The sequence below is a fragment of the Echiichthys vipera genome (assembly GCF_963691815.1).
Source record: "Echiichthys vipera genome assembly, chromosome: 20".
Classification (NCBI taxonomy): Eukaryota; Metazoa; Chordata; class Actinopteri; order Perciformes; family Trachinidae; genus Echiichthys; species Echiichthys vipera.
In genome coordinates this window covers 11404064-11416505 of record NC_139845.1, presented here as the reverse complement: position 1 = coordinate 11416505, position 12442 = coordinate 11404064, and positions in this window count along the sequence as shown.

The window sequence follows — 12442 nt, the reverse complement described above, 5'->3', positions numbered from 1 at the left end:
CAACTACCATTAATGACCAGATAAATGAAAATGCCACCAGACAGGCGAGTCTCATTCAGGAGGCAAGATACACAGATTGCTAAAATATGAGATTAAATGATTATTACATTCTCATAGTACATAAAAAAAGTGGCAAAGGCAATAATGTCCTTTTTTAAGGTGCAATCTAAGATGAGGTTTGACTGGCATTAAAAAAGAACAAGAGAAGAAGGCATGAGTGTTGATCTACTCCTCCGAACTTTATATCAATTATAATTATAATTGAATTATATCAAAAACATATACCACCAAAAAGTTTGTGACAAGCCCAAAACATATATGAAGTAAGTCTCCTGGTGAATAACCATACCGGTAGCATCTGGAGTCATGATCTCTAAAGTGAAATCTAAACTGAAAGATGTAGAGTTGTTTCATGTTTCACCTACCCACCAATCAAACTATCAATGGAAGTCATAATCTCATAGTAAACATTAGAGATCAGTCCTCTAGTAGTGTTTACCTTGATGTCTTAAGTGTGAGGTTAAGGTACGGAGGGAACTCTTTCAGCACAAAGTGACACATCTTAAAGTACCTGAAGAGATTTAAACGAGTCAGATCATATTTCTTACACAAAGTGTCAAAGCTGGAAAAGTAGTCAACGTAGAGGTCTCTGAAACACTTCAGTCCCCTTCTTATCCACTTTGAAAAGGTCGCATCAGCTATAGGAGGTGGGAATAAGTTATTACTAATAGGACCCAGAGAGGAGTTTGTAAAAAAATGTAAAGTGGAGGTGAAATTGAATCCAAATTCTTAGAGTAGCAAGAACAATTGGGTTAGAAGGGCAGGAAAGTATTATTGGAAAAAATTGATATACCAAGACAAGGAGAGAAGATAAATGGCATGACTGAGTTAGTTGCCCAGTAATAATAAATATATTTTTTTAAGGGCTAAGCCACCCACGTTCCAAGGGCACTTTAAGACTTTGCTAAATTTCTGGATTTTACTTGCTCAATTAAAGTTAAAGATGCCGTTATCAACAGAATGGTTAGCATGTGAACATGTGAATGAATTTTGGGAGTATAATAATTTTTATATATTTAATTTTACTGTACCCTGCCAGATAGAGATGGTGGTAGGTTGTTCCATCGATGAAGATTATTTTTCATATTCTAAACCTGGGGGGTAAAGTTGGCTATATGGAGAGAGGCAAGACTACAGGTTACATTAACTCCAAGATAACTGGCACCTGAGCTGGCTGAATTAAAGGGTACCACAGTCTGAATTTCATGTGTCAAATTGCTTATTGGGTACAGTTCACACTTTTGAAAGTTGAATTTGTATCCTGACAATGAATCATATTCCATTAGAATCGAAGTAATCATAGGAAATGAGGAAACAGGATCATTCACATATAACAAAAGGTCATCTGCATACAGTGACACATGATGTTCTATCCCACCTCGCCGTATTCCCTGTAAAAGTGTAGATGTTTTCACTGCAACTGGTGATAGTGGGAATCATTGGCGAGTGCCTCTTGTTAATCCGAAATGTGAGTAATGTAGTGAATTGGTAACACATGCTTGCAGAGATGAATATGAGAGTCTTATCCAGGAGCTGAATTTACCAGCAAGACCAAATTGCTGGAGGGCCGCAAATTAATGCTCCCACTCAATCCCGTCAAAGGCCTCCTCTGCATCGAATGAGATGACTGCCTCAGGGACCAGCGTAGAGTGTGAAGTGTGCAGCGTATTGAGAAGCCTGCAAATGTTGGTAAAGGAGTTTGTTGTTCAGAGATAATTAAAGACATGATGTTCTCAAGTCAGGGAGACAGAACTTGTGCGACGAATTCTGCTTCTACTACATTAGAGGGGCGATCAGCCGGTAGGATTCAAAGTCAGTCCTTGTCCTTCTTGAGCAAAAGTGTACGGGGAAGGTTACCCTTCATCAGCAACTCCTGAAACATTCCTAGGAGAATGGAAGAAAGCTCCTTTTTTTACTCTGCCATAAAGCCAGAGTTGTGATACTGCTGTGTAAATTTCTTCTAGTTCTATCGTCCAATTTTGTTCAGCAATTTCATTTGATTCAAGACGGGGGAAATTTAGATTGTCTAAACATTTAGTTATTAACCCTTTATTTGAAAGACTCAGTGCAAAAATTTGCTGTTGGGCCCAATGCTACCCTCTGCTAACATATTTATCTTCATCTAGGTAGTTAACACCGGCTCCCTGAGTTCATTAAAAATTCTTCCTCAAACTGTCTTTTAGTGTTTCCTCAGCAAATCGTTCATTAGAATCATGTAAAAAGGTTTTAAACATGAATTTGATGACATGATATTGTGCTTAAAGACTGAAGCTAATGCTTCCAAACAAATGATCTGCTTCCTCTGCTAATGAGTCGTGCTAAAACATGGGAACAGCATTGTTCTTGCACTGAGGTGTGGAGAAAACCTAAGATAATAAGGCTGCTTTTGTCACCAGTTGCATACCAGTTGTTACACGTCTGTTCTTGCATTCGTGGTCTCTGAGAAGGTGACAAAGAAACCATCCAAACTCTTAGCATCACTCCTAATACAGCCTCATTCACACCACTTCAACATGGAGAAATCCTCATGGCTAGACAGAAGGAACAAATGTTCATAGGATAGTCAGTATTTCAGTATTGTATCTCTAAGATCAAAATACTTGGCTACTATAACGTATTATTAAAATCATTCTATGCATTGGTAATATCAGGAAATGTTAGTGACATTTTTTGTTTTGTTTTGCAGTACTACTTATGAAAAATCAACATCCATACCTGAGTGAGCTGTAGACGTGAGGGCGACTTTTGCAGCCTAAATGAGAAGAAATAAAAGCACGGATGACCTTCTCTAAATCTGTGAAGGAGAAAAACAAATTGAAGTCGGAATATGTTACTGAATTGCGTCTCAGCAGGTCAAGTAACTGTCAGAATCACTCTCAGCTGTCTGGTCAGGCGGCTTTGTGTTCAAAGACGGACAGATGGATTGACTGGAATAAAAGTTTCTCCACATAACCCCAGTTTCAGATTCATTTTTACTTTACAGAGTTGGAAAACTTTACACCTGGTGTTTGTGAGAGAAAAGTCATTGGTCTCTCCCCAGTGTATTACTGCCTTAATACTTTAAATGGAGCTCAACAGCTGGGTCAGAGGGGCTCTTATTACATCTGTGACCTTCTCACACCAGACCATACTTGAAGATTTGTAGCCTTAAATGCTGTTAAATTCATCTAACCTTTTTTAAACCACCAATGTCTCCTTTTGTTTATAAGGTGCCATCATTAGATTTAATATGCTATTCTTTTAGAAGACATCTATTATACAGTATATCTCATTGGTAATAAAACTCAACTAAGTGACAGCAGCTCTCAGCGTGTAGCCAAGCCGCCAGCCCTTAAACCTTTTATCTAGTTTAAAATGTTATATATCAGGGTAGTGTTTTAAATAGATTGGATGTTAAATGATATTTCAACTCATTCGTTGTTACAATATCAACACTGTAGGTCCTTCTTAAACACAAGGTAATTTAATCTTTATCCCTCTTTGTCTTCTTCGCTTGTGCTTGCATATTCATCCTGGTATACTGTAAGTGAGTATTTTATTGGTACCCCATATGTACAAAATAAACAATGTAATGGGGTGTTATCCAAAAGTGTTACCAAATTTTGAACAATAGGGAAACCTGCAGCATCCTATCACTCACAGAATCAGGGGACGGGTCAGATTTAGCTCTTGATTGGTCGCTTTACCTCCTAAAATGTTTGTTAGGTGAGCCTTTATCCCTGATTCAAACAGCAAATCGGCTTCCCTCTAAGCTATTATTGGCTCCCTTTCTCTATCCTGAGCTCTGCTGATTCAATCATGAAGCCGTCCCAAGGATCGCAATAACATCAAAGTAGTTTGATTTTATCAGAAGGAATCCGTACGAGGCCGTAGTGTGACAAGACTTTTGTGAGAAACCGCTTGGATGGGGATCAGAGATTGTATGTGAGTTAACTGAAAGTCTTCTAAAAGGCACAGTGTGTGATGGGGATGAGTAATAGTCTTACACTCATGAAGCCTAATTAGTTAACCTCAATTTGTGAATTATGATGCAAATGTTGCACCTTAGATGGATTAAACAATTGTGTTTAGAATGAATTATATTTGTGCCGGAAGATTGATTAGACTACATTTGTGTGTGTGTGTGTGTGTGTGTGTGTGTGTGTGTGTGTGTGTGTGTGTGTTTGTGTGTGTGTGTATTTGCACAAGCCATGGCTGATGCTGTCATTAAATAGCCCCTTGGCCCCTCTCCTGAATTTGTTTATTCTGCACTGGGCATGGGAGGAGGTGGCAAACAGATGGGCATCCATGAATTATGGAAATTATGGGCTTTGATTAACCACCACACACTCTGCTGGATAAAAGTAACTACAGGGTTGCCAAGTTATGTGGTGCACTGGGCTGTGCCGTCAGTCAGGCAGCGACGTGATAGACCTGATGCTTGATTGATGTTGTTTACTGCTCAAGCTTAAAAAAAATAATAAAGTATAGAACAAAACTGCTGTATTTTTCCTGTTTTTTCCTGTTAAGTTTGGTCCAAGGTGAAAGAGCAGTTTGACATTTTGGATAATAAACTTATTCCCTGCCTTGCCAAGTTTTAGATGAGAAGATTGATTGTCGGTGTATGAAAAATGAAGCTATACAGCCAACAACCGCTTAGCTTAGCTTAGCTTAACTTTGCGTAAAGACTGGAAATGGCTAGCCAGAAGCCAAAACAATCTGCCTACCTGCACTTCCAAAACTAAGAATTTAGATGATTATTTCTGTATGATAAATATGAAGCTGGAAATTAGTTTAGCTTAGCATGTAGCATGGGCACAGGGGGAAACGGCTAGCCTGGCTGCAGCAACAGTAACAAATCCATACACAACCCCATCAAATTTTTACACTACACTTTACAAACTACAGTAAACTACTGTTTATTACTAAACTCAACAAGAAAACTTTATAACACTGGTACAAGAGACAGTCTAGCCGTTTTCCCTGGCTTTCCACTCTATGCTAAACTAAAGCTTGGCACCTCACGTACGTACAGAGTATTATTCTACATTAACTCTTGTCAAGAAAGCAAATTTCCCTAAATGTCAAACTATTTCAGGTGGCTATTCAGACCATTTTAGATTTACTGGTGCATCCTATCTCCTCTCTTTGCTACAGTTACACAGATTAATGCAGTGGTTCCAGTTTTTAGAAACATATTTTGATGACAACAGGGATTTGGCTTCTTGTTTCTCATTAACACCCTCAATCCACTCTTTAAGGATGCGTTTGAAACTCTGAACGTATCCATTCAGTCGCATACTGCAGGATAATTAATCATGTATATCATAATCATTTAATCATAATCGGTTATTTTTCATCGAATGAATTCTGATTTCTAAAGTGTTTAATCAAAAGCTCCTTTAAAAAGTATTTGATTTGTTTGAAACAGGCACCAATTATCTCAGTATTGGCCTTCCAACTTGTCTGCAACCAACACCCCCTCCTTTAGCATCTGATCTCCCCTTCCCCACTCACACACATAAGCGTCAGCCGTCCCCCCGCACACACCACTGTCCCCATCTTTTCACTTTCATAAATGAAGAGAGACAGCCTTATCCCGGAACCAACACGGGAAAGCAATTAAAAAGGAATTAAGGGTGTGCAGGGAGAAATTGGATATGATACCCGACGCCTATTGTAAATGTCAACGTTATTACTGTGTTGTTGTTTTCCCATTCCTTTGGCCGCCTTGCCGGTTTTCAGGAGTGACAGCCCATATTCTGCTGGGTTTAATGAAGCCGTCTCAGCAGCCAGACTCTTGGTATGTAAGGTGAAGAGTGCTGCTTATCCCCTTCTGCAATGCAGCTCTCATTAGCATCAGTTTTGCTGGTGAATTCTCTTCTGTATCTGTCCTAGAGCAAATGTCTGTTAAAGTTATTTAACACTGTTGCCCTAATGTTATGTGAATTGTTACTGTACTTTAGGTTTATCTAATTGCGTTTTCAGCTCAGCTCTCTCTGAGGAGGAGCAGTGATCGCCTTTGGCATTAACTAATGGGGTTCTTGATCAAACAAAGCAAAACAAACACCTGCATAGCCACATATTTATGCCTCACACTGTCATTATTTTGTTTTAGTAAAAAGAGTATCCAGTTGTCATGAACTCCTGGGAGTGATAATGTGTTGGACGAACCAGAGGAGATTTGGAATGAGGGACTATTTATATCGCAGAGGTATTATAAACTGTCGATACAGATTAATGCAGCTCAATGTTATCAATGAGCTCCAACCAATAATTATAATTTTTCTTCCTATTTTATGTGATTATTGCTTTAAAATAGCCTATTTAGATTGTAGGAATCTCATAGGGAGCCTACATAAGGCAAAAAATGGTGTGAACCATTCAAGGATAAGACTAGGTCTGTTCTTGGCAATCTTTTTGGTTATTTTGTTGATATTTTTTTGTATGGCAATCAAAACGCATTAATATTGGGCATAATCACAGCAAAGTTAACTTACACTCTTTCATTGGAAATCATCAGAGTCTCCATGTTTGGAGAATTATGGACAGCTCACCTCCTGTTTGTTCGTTTGATCGTTTGTTCGTTTGTTTGTTTGTTTGTTTGTTCGTTCATGCGTTCGTTCGTTTGTTCATTTGTTCGTTTGTTTGTTTGTTCGTTCGTTCATTCGTGCGTTCGTTCGTTTGGTCGTTCGTTTGTTCTTTTGTTCGTTCGTTCATTCATTCGTTCGTTCATTCGTTCGTTCATTCGTTTGTGCGTTCGTTTCTTTCTTTCTCTCGATTCTTTCTACTTTCTACTTTATTAGATTAATAGTAGGCTGCATATATAAGGAACAAACTTTAATTAACAACAGGATTTAATGCATCAGATTTAGTGAAAGGGCTGATTGTCTACTGCAGTCTTTTGTGTTAAGTTAATTTATGAAATGTGAATATAAATCTAATAAAAATATCCAGTGGACATAATGTCAACTGGATCCTTTGGGTGAAAGGGTCTAAGCTATGTCACCCACTAGTGTTTGACATGGGAGGTCAAAGGTCACGTTGCGCTTGGTAGAGTGAGTGGGTGTAACCTGAAATAATGTAAAAATCTCTAATCTGTGTCTCAGCTAGGACACCGGTCTATCTGCATCTGATAAGTGAGACGTCCTCATGTAATCCAGCCATGGATTATTCTCTTAAAAGGACATCTGCCTGGAAATGTCCGTTTGGAGACACTAAAAAGCAATTAAAATGTCCCCTCACTGCAGACTGCTGTCCGAGCTGTCACTGAAAACATAAGAAGTGATTCTGATAGGAGGGAGTGAAAGGAATTACACTGGGATCTGGGATATCCAAGGTGAACACGGCTGAATGTATTACTGTAATATGTGAATGTCCTGTTTTATCACACTTTAATTTCCCTGTGGGAATTTTATTTTACACTGTGTAGCCTTGGCTTAAATGAATTGATATTCTCCTGGGTACTGCCTAGATTTAGATTTCCTTTCAACAATATGCCGAGTGGGGTTTCACTGGATGCTTTTTTTCAGCCTTCTGCTTCAAATTCATGCAGACATTCACTCAGTGCAGCCACAGTCTGATGCTGTTGGCCACTGAGCAGCTCCACTGGAGCGATTTGAGGTTTAAGTGGCCTCCTCAAGGGCACCACTGTGGTGTTTGTTGAGGGAGCTGAGAGTGTTGCTCATTCATTTTCCACACCTAGATATCCCCAGGATTATCTGTCCAGAAATCTAACATCGCAAGTTGAAGTAAGAAGAATAATTCCTTTCTCGGTTCCTGTGATTTATACAAGTCAAACCAGTTCAGTGTGTGTGTGTGTATGTGTGTGTGTGTGTGTGTGTGTGTGTGTGTGTGTGTGTGTGCTCGCACGTTCCTCGGCTTCCTTTGTTCTCACATTCCCGTCTTGCAGTCTGTCTTGTGTGTCCCACTTCATCCTGCTGTATAATGGAAGTGGGTGACAGCCACATCTGAAGTCAAGAGATGAAAGACATCATTTACAAGTCGGTGTCTGCTCTCCCTCACACACACACACACACACACACACACACACACACACACACACACACACACACACACACGCACGCACGCACACACACACACATACAAACACACACACACACACACACACACACACAGCATACAGCAGTAGACCCTAACCTAGCTGCTATGACAGTATAACCAATAATATTTTATAAACCTTTAAAAAACTTTATTTCAAGCTGACCATTATGATTCATTTTATACTGTACTGAATTTGAAACACCTGTTACGGTAAACGCAAAATTATAATGTAATGTAAATGTTCAGTGGCTCTAAGAGGCTGTCACCAGTTAATAATTACGTTAGCACATGCTGAGTTTCCTCCGAACACAACATGTACGTTAGTCCACGACATTCAATGTGCTGGTGCAGCAGATGTGTATTGAACAGTCTGTTTTGTTTTTTTAAAGCATTACTAAATTTATACTGCGCTGTTGTAACCTTTTGAGAGCATATTCATAGGTTCGGTCTGAGATGACATTTCATTTTCTATCTCACTGGGGAAAACGTAACATAACTGGGAAAGCAGTATATGTAATATAATTCTAATGCTTTATTTTGGTCTTACTAATCCCAATAAGTTTCTTGAAAATGAACTATATATGTTGGGGAAATTGAGACATTGTTCAGTTGGTGTCATTCTAATAAATCTATTCCAATTGATGACTAGCATATCCCAGAGTCTTTTAGCCGTTGCACAGTAGAGTTCTGCAGAAGTGTAAAACTGAGACCCAAACCTGACCAGGCTGAATCCTGCTGGTACTGCGAAATGTGTGACCCTAACCCAGTGGTTCTCAAACTCGGTGGCGCAACTACCAAAACAAAGACTAAAAAATATGACGACTGTGGGTAATGAAGAGAGAGAAGGGGCTTGAAAATAGGGGGGCCCTGCAGAAAAGGTTTGGGAACCACTGCCCTAACCCACTTTATTTGATCCATTACTCGCTGCTAACTTGCCTTGCATTAGCTCTATTCTCTTTCTCACATACGCAACACGCTCAATCCTAATACTTGTTAAGGGTTCTCAATTTTTAATTACTTAAGCAGAACTCAGAGCAGTCTAGTTAAACAGACAAAAAAGTGAAAAGGCATGCATACAGTTCCACAAAGAATGAAGTTTCCAATAATACTTTATTTGGAAACTTCCTAGGGATTATTAGCAAATGACTAGGAAATAATGGATCCATAAAAGGTCACCAACATAATTAAATGTAACCGTTCCATTCTGCAATACATATTTTGACCTGTTAGCAGTCATTATTAAGAATAGGGGAACATCTGAATTCTGATCGGAGGAATATAAAATGATATTTTAAGAGAGGTTTATTTCTTAAAGCAGGTACGCTATCACTGACAGTGACACAAGCTTGTCATCCACCTCCTGCTTCTTCCTTTGTTTTGAGGTTTCACTCAAAAGCAATAGAAAAATAGAAACCGACTTTTTCTTCCAATTACGAGAGACATAACCTGCCAGATCTGACTGTGTTTTCGTAATCTCTGCAGTTCCTTGTCTCTGCATCCTACTGTACCCTCCGGTGTGCACAAGCGCCACGAGGGGTTAGAGTACAACCTGCACTGACGTCAACCCTCTGCACCTTGTCTTGATGCCCTTGAGCGGTAATTGGTTGAATCCCTCCAGAATCTGACTTGAGGGCACAGAAATCCACAGCTCCCCAATCAGCCGGCTGTCAATCATCCTGCCAACTAAACTAAAGCCGGGGCTAACTAACAGGCTGAGATTGGAATTTAGAGTTAGAGAGACATAAATCTTTTCGACAAGTTTGCGCTCAGCCAGGTAGTAGCCTACTCTTATAGGCAGGGCTATCACCAAATTGGATGATAGGGACGTTGCCAACATGGTGGTTGGGGGAAGCCCAACATCCAATTTGGCTTTCACAGAGAGACAGCTTGTGCAATTTTCTTGTTCCAAATATGTAAAAGTGACAACCCTGAGACAGGCATAATAAGAACACTGAATAGATGTTTAGCTCTGGTTCATGTACAAATCTAAACATATGGGACTTGGAATCAAATCTGTGTCTGTTATTATAGGATTTGTACCTTAGGAGGCACACAAACACAAACCATACTTAACCCTTTAATGGGTGTCTCAACTCACTGGTAGAGCACAATGTGATTTGTGATATCTTGCATGTAACTGGATCTGATTAAGTCATCTGTGGCACTCAATTAAATCATGTAAGACCCATGTATGTAAATCCCCAGGGTGCACTGCCTTTTTTTTTCCTTCAGTCCTTCATTTTTTCATAGTTTTGTATTAGTTTAGTTTTAGAAGGCTAACTGAGCTGACAGATTTTCACAAACACTCATTTCACTCTAAGAGAGAAACATGTATCCAGATGATTGAAAATGCACTTTTGATGTAAATGTAATTCTGTTCTTTTTGGTAAATGCTCATAATTAAAAAGAACAGTGTTGAGAAATAAATTATTCTTTGTTGTTTGTGCAAAAAAAAAAGGACTTAAAAGATGCAAAAATTATGTTTTCCAACAGTTTTTTTTCTCCACAGCTGCAGAGAGCACAGGACACTAATAAAGAGCAATTTATCTTCTCTGGGTGGTGGAAGTCTGACTGTATTGTGTTTCGTTGAGTACAACAACAGCGACGAAACCTTGTGGTCAGAGAAACCATTCTGTAAGCCATAAAGCCCCACATTCGACCCCATGACCGCAAAACTCCTTTTAATTACAACTCTAAATCCGTACCGGGCCCGTGATTGGCTGACCCTGCCGTCTGACCTTCCTAGTGGAGGGACTCAGGCAGCAACACAACAGCTCGGGGATCGATAGAGAATTAGAAAGTTCACAGGCCATTTTTCTGCCGTTCGTCGATCACACGAGAAGAACAGCAGTCGACAGTAATCCCGTTCAATGGTGATCAGTGCAGCAAAATAATGATCTGAACCAACACAATCATTCTGAGGCCTCATGGGAAGTCTCGCTGCTATGAGCACCTTTATTTGTCATATAGATTAATTGAACATACCAACTGCAAATGCCTCATGGAGAGCCACGTCCAGGGAAAACCAGCTGTTCTATTAGGAAATCATCAGCATGAAGGAATGTATCTGTGTCTAGTAGTCATATTGTAATAGTGTTATATAATTCATGTGACTACTTAGACACAACTGTATTTTTTAGGAGAACGACATTTGTTCCCAAACTGCATTTGAAACATCCATCTCCCTTTTCCAATTTGCACTGCAAAGATAGCCTTTACCAGTCATTGCCCCTACACGTAGAAATGCTAAAGTCAAAAGTAGTTTTGTTGTTATGAAATTTTACCTTTATCTAACCAGATAAGTCAATTCAGAACCAATTCTCATTTACAATGTGGAGGCACGTCAGAGTCCAGTAACAAGTTTTCCAGGACCATCTTAAAAAATCCTTTATTCTAGCCATGTGAAGATGTGAAGCTGAGCTGAACCTTGCTTCAGGTAACCGTTCAGTTTCATTATTTTTGAGCAATGAGAGCGCAGCTCACCCGTGGATACTGTCAGGGAACACTGCCTGCAGGTGAGGGTATTTTGGACATGCATGGCCTCAGTAGACCCACGCTTGCCTCAATTTTGCCTCGTTTACCTTGATCGGTGAGTTGGGATCTTTTCACATAGTTAATGAGCTCCAACGGCGAGTGCTCAGGCCCGACGGCGGAGCAAAATTGAAATTTGCTGGTGGAGGGTCGGGATTTCCAGGGTAGTAACATGTTGCTGCCCAACACTGAAGCTGATACTTACCCTCTTAGCATGCTACTCTAATGTTTTTCTTATTACCTCTAAATACAAGTTGATCAATGGGATTGTCAAAGTGGTCATACACCATTTTATCAGACAAATTCAAAGTATTTTAATGTATTATTAATTTTGATGCGGTGATGGCTTTGAAAAGCTAAGGAATAACAAAAGTCAGTTCATCCTTAGGGGTACATGTCTGTACCAATTAATGTCAGTCAATCTCGTAGTGTTGAGATATTTCACTGTATAAGTGACATTTTTGACCTGCAGGTCGCACCAGATGAAAATAAGTAGGACCCATCCTCTGGGGAACATGAATGTCTGAACATAATGTCAATACACACGCAAGATGTTGAGATATTTCAGTCTGGTGGACTGACCACCAGAAACATGGACCCTCGGGTCATGCTGCTAGCACGGTTAAAAAGCTGCAGCAGAATATCTGTCACATTTGGACTAAATACTGTACATTATTTAGCATTCAAGGCAGTTTACACTATCATCGCAGTAGACCCATGCTGAGTACCACTCGCATTAAAATTCAGATTGATCATCCCTGTCCCATAATTCATTTCTGGTGGGAGCATTGTCACAAAGCACAAGTGG